The 12,279-nt window shown below is 46.7% G+C and overlaps 1 protein-coding gene across 2 annotated transcripts in view; it reads left to right on the top strand.

The window, feature by feature from the left end:
• LOC101039537 (carbohydrate sulfotransferase 6) overlaps positions 1-12,279 on the top strand; it is a 74,060-nt gene that overhangs the window by 32,744 nt on the left and 29,037 nt on the right. For both annotated transcript variants that reach the window (XM_074406498.1, XM_010350610.3), the window contains exon 3: positions 5,094-5,205. The gene's annotated coding sequence lies outside the window, so the exon portion shown is untranslated. The remainder of the gene's footprint in view (positions 1-5,093; positions 5,206-12,279) is intronic.

Raw genomic sequence — 12,279 nt, 5'->3', positions numbered from 1 at the left:
CTTCCTGCCCCCTGCAGCATGAGCTGGGCCTGCTAGGAGGGTTGCTCAGAGTTCCGGTGCCAGGAAGAACTGCCCGTGCTCGGAAAGCTGGAGGGAGGAGCGAGGACTCCACCTGGGAAGGCGAAGAAAGGCTTTGAGGGGAGGCACAGTTATTTGTGTGGACCTCGAAAGGCAAGAAGACTGGGGCCTGTGTTTCTGGAAGGGGAGGTGGGGCTTCCAGCAGAGGGGACTGAGATCTTCATAAACAACGGGGGCGCAGAGCCGAGGGAAGGGGGACGGGATTCCAGACTCTAGTCGCAAACAAGGCACCTGTGATTTCTCCTCCCCTGGGCAGCGACTGGCAGGCGCCGTTCAACGGACACCTGGGACTTGCAGTGTGATTATGTGCCCAGGGTTTTCCTGGTGGGGACTGTGAAGTAGCTGGTAAGGTAATGAGGCAGACTGGTGTCAGATGCAGATGTTAGCTTGTGGTCATGCCTGAAAAGAGAATCTGGGAGCTCACTTTATTTCAGAAGGTGCTAGGATCACATTTGACAATTATGACCCAAAAAAAAAAAAATTCTATGGGCCCTGTGTGAAAAATGAAATGTTCATTCAATCTGGAGGTACTACTGGGACCAGATTAATCTGTCTTTGTTTCTTTATTTTTTCACCTCTTTTTTGTTGTTATTGTTTTGTTTTTGAGACGAGGTCTTGCTCTGTCACCCAGGCTGGAGTGCAGTGGTGCAACCTAGGCTCACTGCAACCTCTGCCTCCCACGTTCAAGCTATTCTCCTGCCTCAGCCTCTCGAGTAGCTGGGACTACAGGTGGCTACCACCACGCCTGGCTAATTTTTGTATATTTAGGAGAGACAGGGTTTCACCATCTTGGCCAGGCTGGTCTCAAACTCTTGACCTTGTGATCCACCCACTTCAGCCTCCCAAAGTGTTGGGATTACAGGCATGAGCTACCACGCCTGGCCTTTTTCATTCTTTTTCGAAAAATTTCAAGCTTGCCAAAACATTGAGAGAACAGTACAATACCAGTGCTCTTAGATTCAGCAATATTTTGTCTCTAGCTCTCTTTATACATGTATGTGTGTACATACGTATATAGCACAGTGCATCAGAGCCATTTGATAGGAAGTTGCAGAGGTCATGGCACTGATGCCTAGTCTTAGCATATGTCTTGTAAAAATCATTCTTTCACGGCCACAAAATATCATACCAAAGGAATTTTTTTTTGGAAACGGCATCTTGCTTTGTAGACCAGGCTGGAATGCAGTGGCAAGATCTTGGCCCACTGCAACCGCTGCCTCCAGGGTCCTGGTTCAAGCATTTCTCTTGTCTCAGTCTCCCAAGCAGCTGGAATTACAGGAATGCCCCACCATGCCCAGCTATTTTGTATTTTTAGTACAGACGAGGTTTCACCATGTTGGCCAGGCTGGTCTTGAACTCCTGACCTCAAGTGATCCACCCTCCTCAGCCTCCCAAAGTGCTGGGATTGCAGGCATGAGCCAATGGGCCAGGGCATACCAAAGGAATTTCACATTGATAGAATAATGGTATCTAATGGACAGGGCTTACTTAAATTTCCCCAATTGTTTGCTCAAAAAAAATAGTCGGCTTTTAATTTTTTTTTTTAATTCCAGTATCTAATCAAGGTTCACATACTGCATTAATTGTTCAGTATCTTTAGGCTCATTTAACCTAGAACAGTTCCTTCTTGTTTCAATTTCTTGAGATTGACATTTTTAAAGAGTCTATGCTAATTGTTTTTGTTTTGTCTTTTTTTTTTTTTTTTTTTAAGAGGGAGTTTGGCTCCGTCACCCAGGCTGAAGTACAGTGGTGCAATCTTGGCTTACTACAACCTCTGCCTCCCAAGTTTAAGTGATTCTCCAGCCTCAGCCTCCTGAGTAGCTGGGATTACAGACATGCACACCATGCCCAGCTAATTTTTTTTTTCTGAGAGGGAGTTTCTCTCTGTCACCCAGGCTGGAGTACAGTGGCGCTATCTCAGCTCACTGCAGTGTTCACCTCCTGGGTTCAAGCAGTTCTCTGCCTCAGCCTCCCAAGTAGCTGGGATTACAGGCACCTGCCGCCATGCCCAGCTAATTTTGTATTTTTAGTAGAGACAGGGTATCACTATCTTGGCCAGGCTAGTCTTGAACTCCTGACCTCATGATCCACCAGCCTCAGCCTCTCAAGTGCTGGAATTACAGGCATAAGCCACCTCACCCAGCGCATGCTAATTGTTTCATAGAATGTTTTACAGTCTCAGTGCCTCTGATTTTCTTCATAATTAGATTCAGATTAAACTTTTTTTTGTTCATAATGCTACCTGCATAGGTGATGTACACTTGTCAGTGGATCGCCTTAAAAGATGTCAATTCGTACCTTTGTTGACAAGTTAGATCCTTCGTGAAGATGGTATCTGTCAGATCTCCTCACTGTAAGGGTACCTGAACTCTGTCTTAATTAGCAGTCCTGTATGGGGTATTACTTTGGAACTGAATATTCTGTTGACTCTTGTGGCTTTTAGTTCCCTTTTATTTCTTTAAAAAATATTGAGATAAGTGTATTTGGGGTGATAGTTTTAATGTACCAAAGTAGAGAATCGATCCATGAGAATTGTTTTGATCTCAGAAATTGTTCTGAAATTTTTTTTTTTGAAAGGGAGTCTGGATCTTTTACTAGACTGAAATGCAGTGGTGCTATCGTGGCTCACTGCAACCTCTGCCTCCCATGTTCAAGTGATTCTCCTGCCTCAGCCTCCGGAGTAGCTGGGACTACAGGCACGCGTCACCATGCCCAGCTAATTTTTTTTTTTTTTTTTTTTTTTTTGAGACGGAGTTTCGCTCTTGTTACCCAGGCTGGAGTGCAATGGTGTGATCTCGGCTCACCACAACCTCCGCCTCCTGGGTTCAGGCAATTCTCCTGCCTCAGCCTCCTGAGTAGCTGGGATTATAGGCACGCGCCACCATGCCCAGCTAATTTTTTGTGTTTTTAGTAGAGACGGGGTTTCACCATGTTGACCAGGTTGGTCTCGATCTCTCGACCTTGTGATCCACCCGCCTCAGCCTCCCAAAGTGCTGGGATTACAGGCTTGAGCCACCGCGCCCGGCCTTTTTTTTTTTTAAGTAGAGATGGGGTTTCCCTGTATTGGCTAGGATGGTCTCCATCTCTTGACCTTGTGAAGTGCCCACCCTGCCTCCCAAAGTGCTGGGATTACAGGTGTGAGCCACTGTACCCAGCGGCTCTGAAAATTTTAAACTGCAATGTGTACTTGAGTTTAAGATTACTTACATGTATATATAACTTCAAGGTGTTGGCTACCAGGGATCCTTTGTTCAGTGTGTATACATTTGGCCAAGTGCAGGCTCTGACCTGGAGGTATAAGCAGATAGGAGGCATGGCCCTTGACCCCAAATAGATGAGAATCTGGTGGTAAACACAAAACCTGTGTATTAGTCCATTTTCTTTTTTTTTTTTGAGACGGAGTTTCGCTCTTGTTACCCAGGCTGGAGTGCAATGGCGCAATCTCAGCTCACCGCAACCTCTGCCTCCTGGGTTCAAGCAATTCTCCCACCTCAGCCTCCTGAGTAGCTTGGATCACAGGCACGCACCACCATGCCCAGCTAATTTTTTGTATTTTTAGTAGAGATGGGGTTTCACCATGTTGACCAGGATGGTCTCGATCTCTTGACCTCATGATCCACCCGCCTTGGCCTCCCAAAGTGCTGGGATTATAGGCTTGAGCCATCGCGCCCGGCCTATTAGTCCATTTTCATGCCACTGGTAAAGACATACCTGAGACTGGACAATTTACAAAAGAAAGAGGTTTACTTGGACTTAGAATTCCACACAGCTGGGAAAGCCTCACAATCATGGTGGAAGGCAAGGAGGAGCAAGTCCTGTCTTACTTGGATGGCAGCAGGCAAAGGGAGAATGAGGAAGATGCAAACTCAGAAACCCCTGATAAAACCATCAGATCTCGTGAGACTTATTACCATGAGAACAGTATGCAGGAAACATCCCGCTATGATCCAGTTATCTCCCACCAGGTCCCTCCCACAACATGGGGGAATTTGGGAGTACATTTCAAGATGAGATTTGGGTGGGGACACAGAGCCAAACCATATCAACCTGCAGCCCATCTTTAGCTGGAATGGTGGCTGTGTTCCTACCTGAGGTTTGATCTTGTTTGAGGCACCAAAGCCTGTTTTCCTGAAGCATAATTAATATTTTGGCCCCACAGAAAAGGTTATTTGCCGTTTATGCCAACTTGTTATTGCAGAATCATTGCTGTGAAGTATTTATTTCTACCAGGAAGCTTTGGATTGATTTTTTTTTTTTAACCAGCATTTGCAATATCTGCCCAACCCTCTTTATTCCAGTTGTTCAAATTTCTTTTGTCTTTTTTTTTTTTTCTTTTTTTTTTTCTGAGACAGAGTTTCACTCTTGTTACCCAGGCTCGAGTGCAATGGCACGATCTCGGCTCACCGCAACCTCCGCCTCCTGAGTTCAGGCAATTCTCCTGCCTCAGCCTCCTGTGTAGCTGGGATTATAGGCACGCGCCACCATGCCCAGCTAATTTTTTGTATTTTTAGTAGAGACGGGTTTCACCATGTTGACCGGGATGGTCTTGATCTCTTGACCTCATGATCCACCCGCCTCGGCCTCCCAAAGTGCTGGGATTACAGGCTTGAGCCACCGCGCCCGGCCTTTTTTTTTTTTTTTTTAATGGGGTTTCACTGTGTTGGCCAGGCTGGTCTTGAACTCCTGACCTCCTGATCTGCCCACCTCGGCCTCCCAAAGTGCTGGGATTACAGGCATGAGCCACTTCCTCCAGCTTCTTTTGTCATTTTTAACAAATGTGAATGTCAAGGACGGCAGATCTTTTTCTGGTATCAGGATTGACTTTATTGTATGGATTTCACTAAACTAAAGTCCTAGTGGGTCTTGTGATAATTGAAGTACAACCCAATAATGTTTTGCTTGTGTCCTTGCTGGAATCAAGGCTGTGTCACATTTGGACCACTCATTTATTCATTCACTCAACAAACATTTACTCAGTATCAACTGTGTGCCTCTTTTTTCTTTTTCCCCCCTAGGTACCAGGTCAAGATGCCATGGTGAACAAAATAAAGCCTTTTCCCACCTGGAGCTCTCATTCCAATGGAGGGAGGGAGAAAACACACAACCTGTGGGATGGAACAGCTGGTTGTGAGTGTCAGGGTGGGAGGGGGTGAAATGCTTTTTGCTGTAAGGTGATGGGGAGGCCCTCGATGGTGATGACATTGGAGTCAAAATTTGAAGGAAGTGAGGAATGAGCCGACAGCTGTTGTGGGAAGAGCAGGTGTTCTAGGCCAGGGAGCAGCAAATTCAGAGGGCCTGGAGCAAGAGCCTGCAGAGGAAACACTGAGGAGGTCAGGGTACCTGGAGGGACTACGTGGGCCAAGCAGAGAGGAGGAGAGGAGGGTGGATCCTGGAGCGCTCTGCTGGGGGGGTTTGAGCAGAGATGGGATGATTCTGACTTTTTTCTTAAGTACACAATCCAGAGAGTTGTACAGCTATCTCCACAATCAATTTGAGAATATTTGCACCATCCTGAGAAGAAACCCCGTACCCAGTGGCATTGATGTACTGGCTTTGCGTGGAGAATAGATGGAAAGCCTGATCAGGACAGACAAAGTCTGGACAGGCTAGGACCCAGAGACCACTGGGGTGAGGCAGGCCAGGGGCACACCCAAGAACCAGGGAAGAGCAGGCAGGCAGTATCCAGAGAGAGGTGGTCGACTACAGTTGGTAGTTCAGTGGGCACGTCATCTTGTTAGGGAGCAGTGGAGGGGACAGTTGGACCTCCAGGCCGGGAGGTGGGGTTTGGCAAGAGAGGAGTCTCCCAGTGGACAGCATGTAGAGCTGCAGGCTGATGGGCAGCTCAGCTTCAGCATGGACTTGCAGGACCACATAAGACACTTAACCCCCAGGAGGACTCATGTGGTCTACTTAGAACCCCAGAAGAGAAAGTGGCCTTGCTGACCCAGTTGTTCTGCTGAAACACAAGATTAGAGTGGGGCCAGCTGGAAGGAGGGCTGCGTGCTGAGCATCATGCTGCCCACTTGGCTCAGGTTCTTCCCATTGCTGCCATTTGGGACCAGTTTGGTCTTAAAGCCTTGATTGGGAGTTAGTTGACTCTGCTGTGGAGATTAGAGGCCAGGGAGCTGGCCATGATAGACCCGTTTTGTTAATACAGAATCCACTAGAGGATTCTTCTGTGTCTGTTCTCTTTCACTGCTAATTCTTTCTGAAAGTGTATTATTAAATAAATAAGCTCTTTCAGAGAAGGCATCTTAGACTTTTTTTTTTTCACCAGAGTTGCCAGCATATAGAGTGAGCTCTATAAATACATATGGGCTGGGCACAGTGGCTCATGCCTATAATCCCAGCACTTTGGGAGGCCGAGGCAGGCGGATCTCCTGAGGTCAGGAGTTTGAGACCAGCCTAGCCAACATGGCGAAACCCTGTCTCTACTAAAAATACAAAAAAATTAGCTGTGTGTAGTGGCTCATACCTGTAATCCCAGCTACATAGGAGGCTGAGACACGAGAATTGCTTGAACCCGGGAGGTGGAGGTTGCAGTGAGCCGAGATGGCACCACTGCACTCCAGCCTGGGCAACAAGAGCAAAACTCTGTCTCAAAAAAAAAAAAAAAAGCAGATGTTGGCTGGCCTTGAGGCTCACACCTGTGATGCTAGCACTTTGGGAGGCCAAGGTGGGATGATTGCTTGAGGCCAGGAGTTCACGGGTGCAGTGAGCTGTGATCAATCGCTGCATTCCAGCCTGGGTAACAGAGACTATGTCTCTAAACACACACACACAGACACAGTGTTTCCTCAGTTCTGGAGGCTGGGTAACAGAGACTATGTTTCTAAACACACAAACACACACACAGTGTTTCCTCAGTTCTGGAGGCTGGAAGTCTGAGATCAGGGTGCCAGCATTGTTGGGTTCTGACTTGTAGTTGGGTGCCTTCTGTGTCCTCAATAGCAGAGACATATCAGGAGATTGAGATTTCTTCCTCTTAACAGGCCACAGCCCTGTCATATTTAACATGGGAATCTGTGGAGCACACAGTTTAGCCCTTAGTATTTGGCTGGCACACTTGTGTCCAGCCCCACTTTTCTGAGAGTTTCTAGCTTCATGTGTTTCTGGCAGATCCAGGTGCAGCCTCCTAGGTCACTGCCCCTCTGGTTCTGGGACAGCCGGTAAGAAACCAGGCTCCAGTAGTGCCTTAAATTACTGCAAAAAGCAGTGCTTATCACAGCTCCAGCAGAAGCCTTCCATAGCAGGGGTCCAGGGGGTGGTCTCAGGTCAGTGCAGTCAGACAGCAGCCAGTGGTGACTACTCTGAGTTCTTTTTGTTGTTGTTGTTGTTTGAGATGAGACTCTTGCTCTGTTGCCCAGGCTGTAGTGCAGTGGTGGTATGATCTTGGCTCACTACAATCTCCACTTCCTGGGTTCAAGCGATTCTCCTGCCTCAGCCTCCCAAGTACCTGGGATTACAGGAGCGTGCTACCATGCCCAACTAATTTTTGTGGGTTTTTTGTTGTTGGTGGTGGTTTTTTTCTGTAGAGGGTTGAGGGATGGAGTCTAAGTCTGTCGCCCAGGCGGCAGTGCAGTGGCACAATTTCAGCTCACTGCAACCTCTGCCTCCCAGGTTCCAGTGATTCTCCTGCCTCAGCCTCCTGAACAGCTGGCTGGGATTACAGCCATATGCCACCACACCCAGCTAATTTTTTTTTTTTTAGTTAGTAGTAGAGATGAGGTTTCACCATGTTGGCCAGACTGGTCTCAAACTCCCAACCTCAGGTGATCCACCTGCCTCAGCCTCCCAAAGTACTGGGATTACAGGTGTGAGCCACCACACCCGGCCTTATTCTGAGTTCTCAGAGGCAGGTTTGCATCCCATTTGCCCACTTTGGGCAGTGAATTCCTGGTGCCATCATAGAACTTTCTGCAGACTAGGTGTTTGGTGGTCAGAGGGTCAGATTGATTTGGGAGTGGCAGGTGAGGATTCTGGGATAGAAGATGGTCTTTCTGCTTTAGAAGAGAAGCATGGTCCTGTGCTGTGGCTTAGGGATGAGCTGGCAGTGGGTGGTAGATAGGAGGCCTCAGCTGGGAGGCCAGGCTGCTCTGAATGAGCCAGGGCCACAGTAGCTGCCCAGGCAGAAAGGACCAGAGCTCTGGCAGGTGCACATTTGTTAGAAGCAATATCCAGATGCAGGTGCTGCTCCCTCTGGAGCTGCTGCCAGCCAGCGAGGGTGAGTCTCTGGGTGGTGGAAGGCAGGAGTAGCTCCCGGCCTAACGGCAGCCAGTAAAGAAGCTGCAGGAGGATAATATGTATTTGTTGTGTAAGAGGGGGAAGCCTGAAACCCTGAAAACTGAGAATCCTGCCCTCAATTTCGGATTGACACTACTGACTAGAGGTGGCTTTTTTAATTGCTGGAAGAAGGTCAGTAGTTCATTTAGTTCGTGTGGTAGTTCAACTGATGCTCTGTCCCCGCCCACGCACCCCCCCCCCCACACCGCCCCTGTGAAATAAAACAACAAAATTTCTCTCTCCATATCCTAGGCATGAGAGCACCCACTTCTCTCCTGGGATATGTGGAAGGATCACATGGGACAATCAGTGGATATAATAAATGTTTTAAATCCTGTATATACCTCATAGGTGTAAAGTGGTTGTGTCATTTGTGAATTCTCTTGGCCAGGCACCAGTGGGAGGTTAGATAGTGACCTGGAGTTTGTGCTGAGGAAGCAGTAGCCTTTGAATGCCTGCCTTTGTAGCTGTTGCACCTATGTTAGGCTTACTTTCAACTAAATGGAATTAAGTAATTGATTTTTTCAGTAGTACAAGTGATAACAGAGCCAACCTTTGCTAGCCTGTGGGATAAGTCTAGCTAGTGACAGATTGGTTTTGGGAGACATGCCCTTTGTGTCCTCACTTCTGTGTCCCCTCTCTCTGCCGTGCTCTCCATCTCACCCATTCTGCCAGCTACACTGTCCCCACGGGCATCCAGAGCACTGCTTTTGGTGAGTCTAGATCCTTCTTCCCTGAGACATTCTTGTACCCCATCCCCTCATCACCTCACTTCCTTCAGGCCTCCAACAAGTCAGGTTATCCTGGATATTTTTTGTAAAACTTTCTGTTAAGCTGGGCGCAGTGGCTCATGCCTGTAATCCCAGCACTTTGGGAGGCCAAGGCGGGCAGTTCACGAGATCTGGAGTTTGAAACCAGCCTGGCCAACATAGTGAAACTCTGTCTCTAATTAAAAAAAAAAAAAAAAGCAGGAATGGTACATGCCTGTAGTCCCAGCTACTTGGGAGACTTAGACAGGAGAATTGCTTGAACCCAGGAGGTGGAGGTTGCAGGGAGCCTAGCTCATGCCACTGCACTCCAGCTTGGGCAGCAGAGTGAGACTTCATCTCAAAAAACAAAAAAACAATAACAAAGATTTCTGTTAAATTCTACCTTAATTATTATTTCATTATAGCCTGCCTCATTTTTCTTTGTGGCACTCATCACTATTTGAAATTGTTGCATGTTTATTAATCTATTTTCTGTTTTCTTGATTGGGAACATAAGCTCCCAGGATGGAGACTTTGTCTCTTTTGTTTACCACTATATTCTCATCATCTCAAATAGTGCTTGACACATAGTAGCGCCTCAAAAACTATGCAGCACATTAATAAGTGAATTTAACAAGTAGACACTGTTGATGGTGCTGAGCCAGATCTCTTTCCTCTCTGAACTTGGAGCGGAATTGTGCACACAGGCAAGTATGCAGACTTTGATGCCTGGCGCTGCCATTTTGCAAAAAGAGTTCTCCAACCCACTATCTTCTTTTTGAATTTCCCTTTTTTGTTTGTTTTTTTTTTTGAGAGGGAGTTTCGCTCTTGTTACCCAGGCTGGAGTGCAATGGCACGATCTCGGCTCACCGCAACCTCTGCCTCCTGGCTTCAGGCAATTCTCCTGCCTCAGCCTCCTGAGCAGCTGGGATTACAGGCACGCACCACCATGCCCAGCTAATTTTTTGTGTTTTTAGTAGAGACGGGGTTTCACCATGTTGACCAGGATGGTCTTGATCTCTTGACCTCGTGATCCACCCGCCTCAGCCTCCCAAAGTGATGGAATTACAGGCGTGAGCCACCGCGCCCGGCTTCTTTTTGAATTTTTAAATAAGTCTGGATATTTTAGTCCTGAAAAGGATACCACATTTAAAGTCGAAGACCTGATCAGAAATTCTGTCTTCACCATGACTTGCTGTATCTCTGATAAATGCCCTAACCTCCCTGACCCTTAATTTTCTTATCTATATAATCGGAAAAATACTTGTTCTTCCTGCCTGGGGCTTTACATTTATGGTAAAGATCAAAGGAAATGAGCTTCTTCCCTCCCACAGTGGGTTGGAGTCTGGATTCTTCTGGCAGTTGTCTCCTGGCCATTATCCTTTGTTGCAAGTTGAGAAACGTGATCTTTGCTTCCTGTTTAACCCTAAAGATCCAGAAGGCGTGGATCCATCAAAGAGTTATACAATATTGTGTACCCAGATCCCAGTTGAAGAAAATCCACAGGAAGACAAGGCAGGCTCTTTTCATCCTACTCATAATGACTAGTCCATCACTGCCTCAGTAACTTGATCATCAGCCCCGGTAGCAGCTACCCCTCACTGAAGCTGATGAAACAGGGCAGAGAGGAAGTATCCAAGAGAAGAGGGTGGGAGATTTCTCTAAAACAAGACTTAGAATAAGGACATTATTGTCTAGAAGGAAAAAAATAATTGAAAGTTTCTGAAAATTCAGATTTCTTCATCTCAAATGACCTTTTTAGTCCAAAAAAGTACAACAATTATTTTCCTCATGTAATAGTAATGGTAGGAATCAAAATGAATCACTAGATCAGGGATCCAGATGGGAATGCTGCTACACCACAGTAAAATCCTTCTGGGAACTACACTGGGAAAGGATTACTGGTAGCAAAAAGATCCAGAGCTGTGCAGAGGGATCATGTCAGCAGTGATTGCTTTTCAGTTGCCGTCCTTTCCTGCTGATCATTTTAGGATCACTGTGAGGTCAGCCTGGATGGTGGGAATGGATACCAGTTTTTTTTTTTCACTGCCTACATATGCTTCATCAGCTATAATTTGTCCTGTTTTCCTCCACAGATCTCTTGTTTCTTTTTCTTTCATGCCCATAATTTATCATACAGATGTGGTTTTAATGCTTTGCTGATTTGACATAGCTTCCTTTTTCATTTCATTGATTGGTACGAAAAGATCCACAAGGCTTTCAAGTCTTGATGAGATGAGGTCCAACATCAAGAATCTGAAGCAAAGACACTTGTGGTTTCAGAATGTGTTTGATGATTTTCCATTGAGTTTGTTGGGGGAATGCATAATGATAAGGATTAGGTGTTTTTCTTTTTTCTTTTTTTTTTTTTTTTGAGACGGAGTTTCACTCTTGTTACCCAGGCTGGAGTGCAATGGCACGATTTCGGCTCAGCGCAACCTCCACCTCCTGGGTTCAGGCAATTCTCCTGCCTCAGCCTCCTGAGTAGCTGGGATTACAGGCACGCGCCACCATGCCCAGCTAATTTTTTGTATTTTTAGTAGAGACGGGGTTTCACCATGTTGACCAGGTTGGTCTTGATCTCTCGACCTCGTGATCCACCCACCTCGGCCTCCCAAAGTGCTGGGATTACAGGCTTGAGCCACCGCGCCCGGCCAGGATTAGGTGTTTTTCTAATTTAAAAAGTTGTTTCTAGAGACGTAGAAGAAAATTCTAATACTCTAATTTTCCATGTAAATCCAGGTATGTTTAAAAAAAAAAGAAAAAAAAAACCATCAGTACAAAACAAACAAGATCTGATCTGACCGAGGGGCTCAAACCTATAATTTTAGCACTTTGGGAGGCCAAGGCAGGAGGATCCCTTGACTCGAGGAGTTCAAGACCAGCCTGGGCAACATAGGGAGAACCTATCTCTTTAAAAAATAAAATTTAAGGCCAGGTGTGGTGGCTCACGCCTGTAATCCCAGCACTTTGGGAGGCCGAGGCGGGTGGATCACGAGGTCAAGAGATCGAGACCATCCTGGTCAACATGGTGAAACCCCGTCTCTACTAAAAATACAAAAAAATTAGCTGGGCATGGTGGCACGTGCCTGTAATCCCAGGTACTCAGGAGGCTGAGGCAGGAGAATTGCCTGAACCCAGGAGGTGGAGGTTGCGGTGAGCCGAGATT

This window comes from Saimiri boliviensis, chromosome 1 (genome assembly GCF_048565385.1).
Source record: "Saimiri boliviensis isolate mSaiBol1 chromosome 1, mSaiBol1.pri, whole genome shotgun sequence".
In the NCBI taxonomy this organism is placed as follows: Eukaryota; Metazoa; Chordata; class Mammalia; order Primates; family Cebidae; genus Saimiri; species Saimiri boliviensis.
The sequence above is the reverse complement of the archived record's forward strand: the minus strand, read 5'-3'. Positions and strand labels throughout refer to the sequence as shown.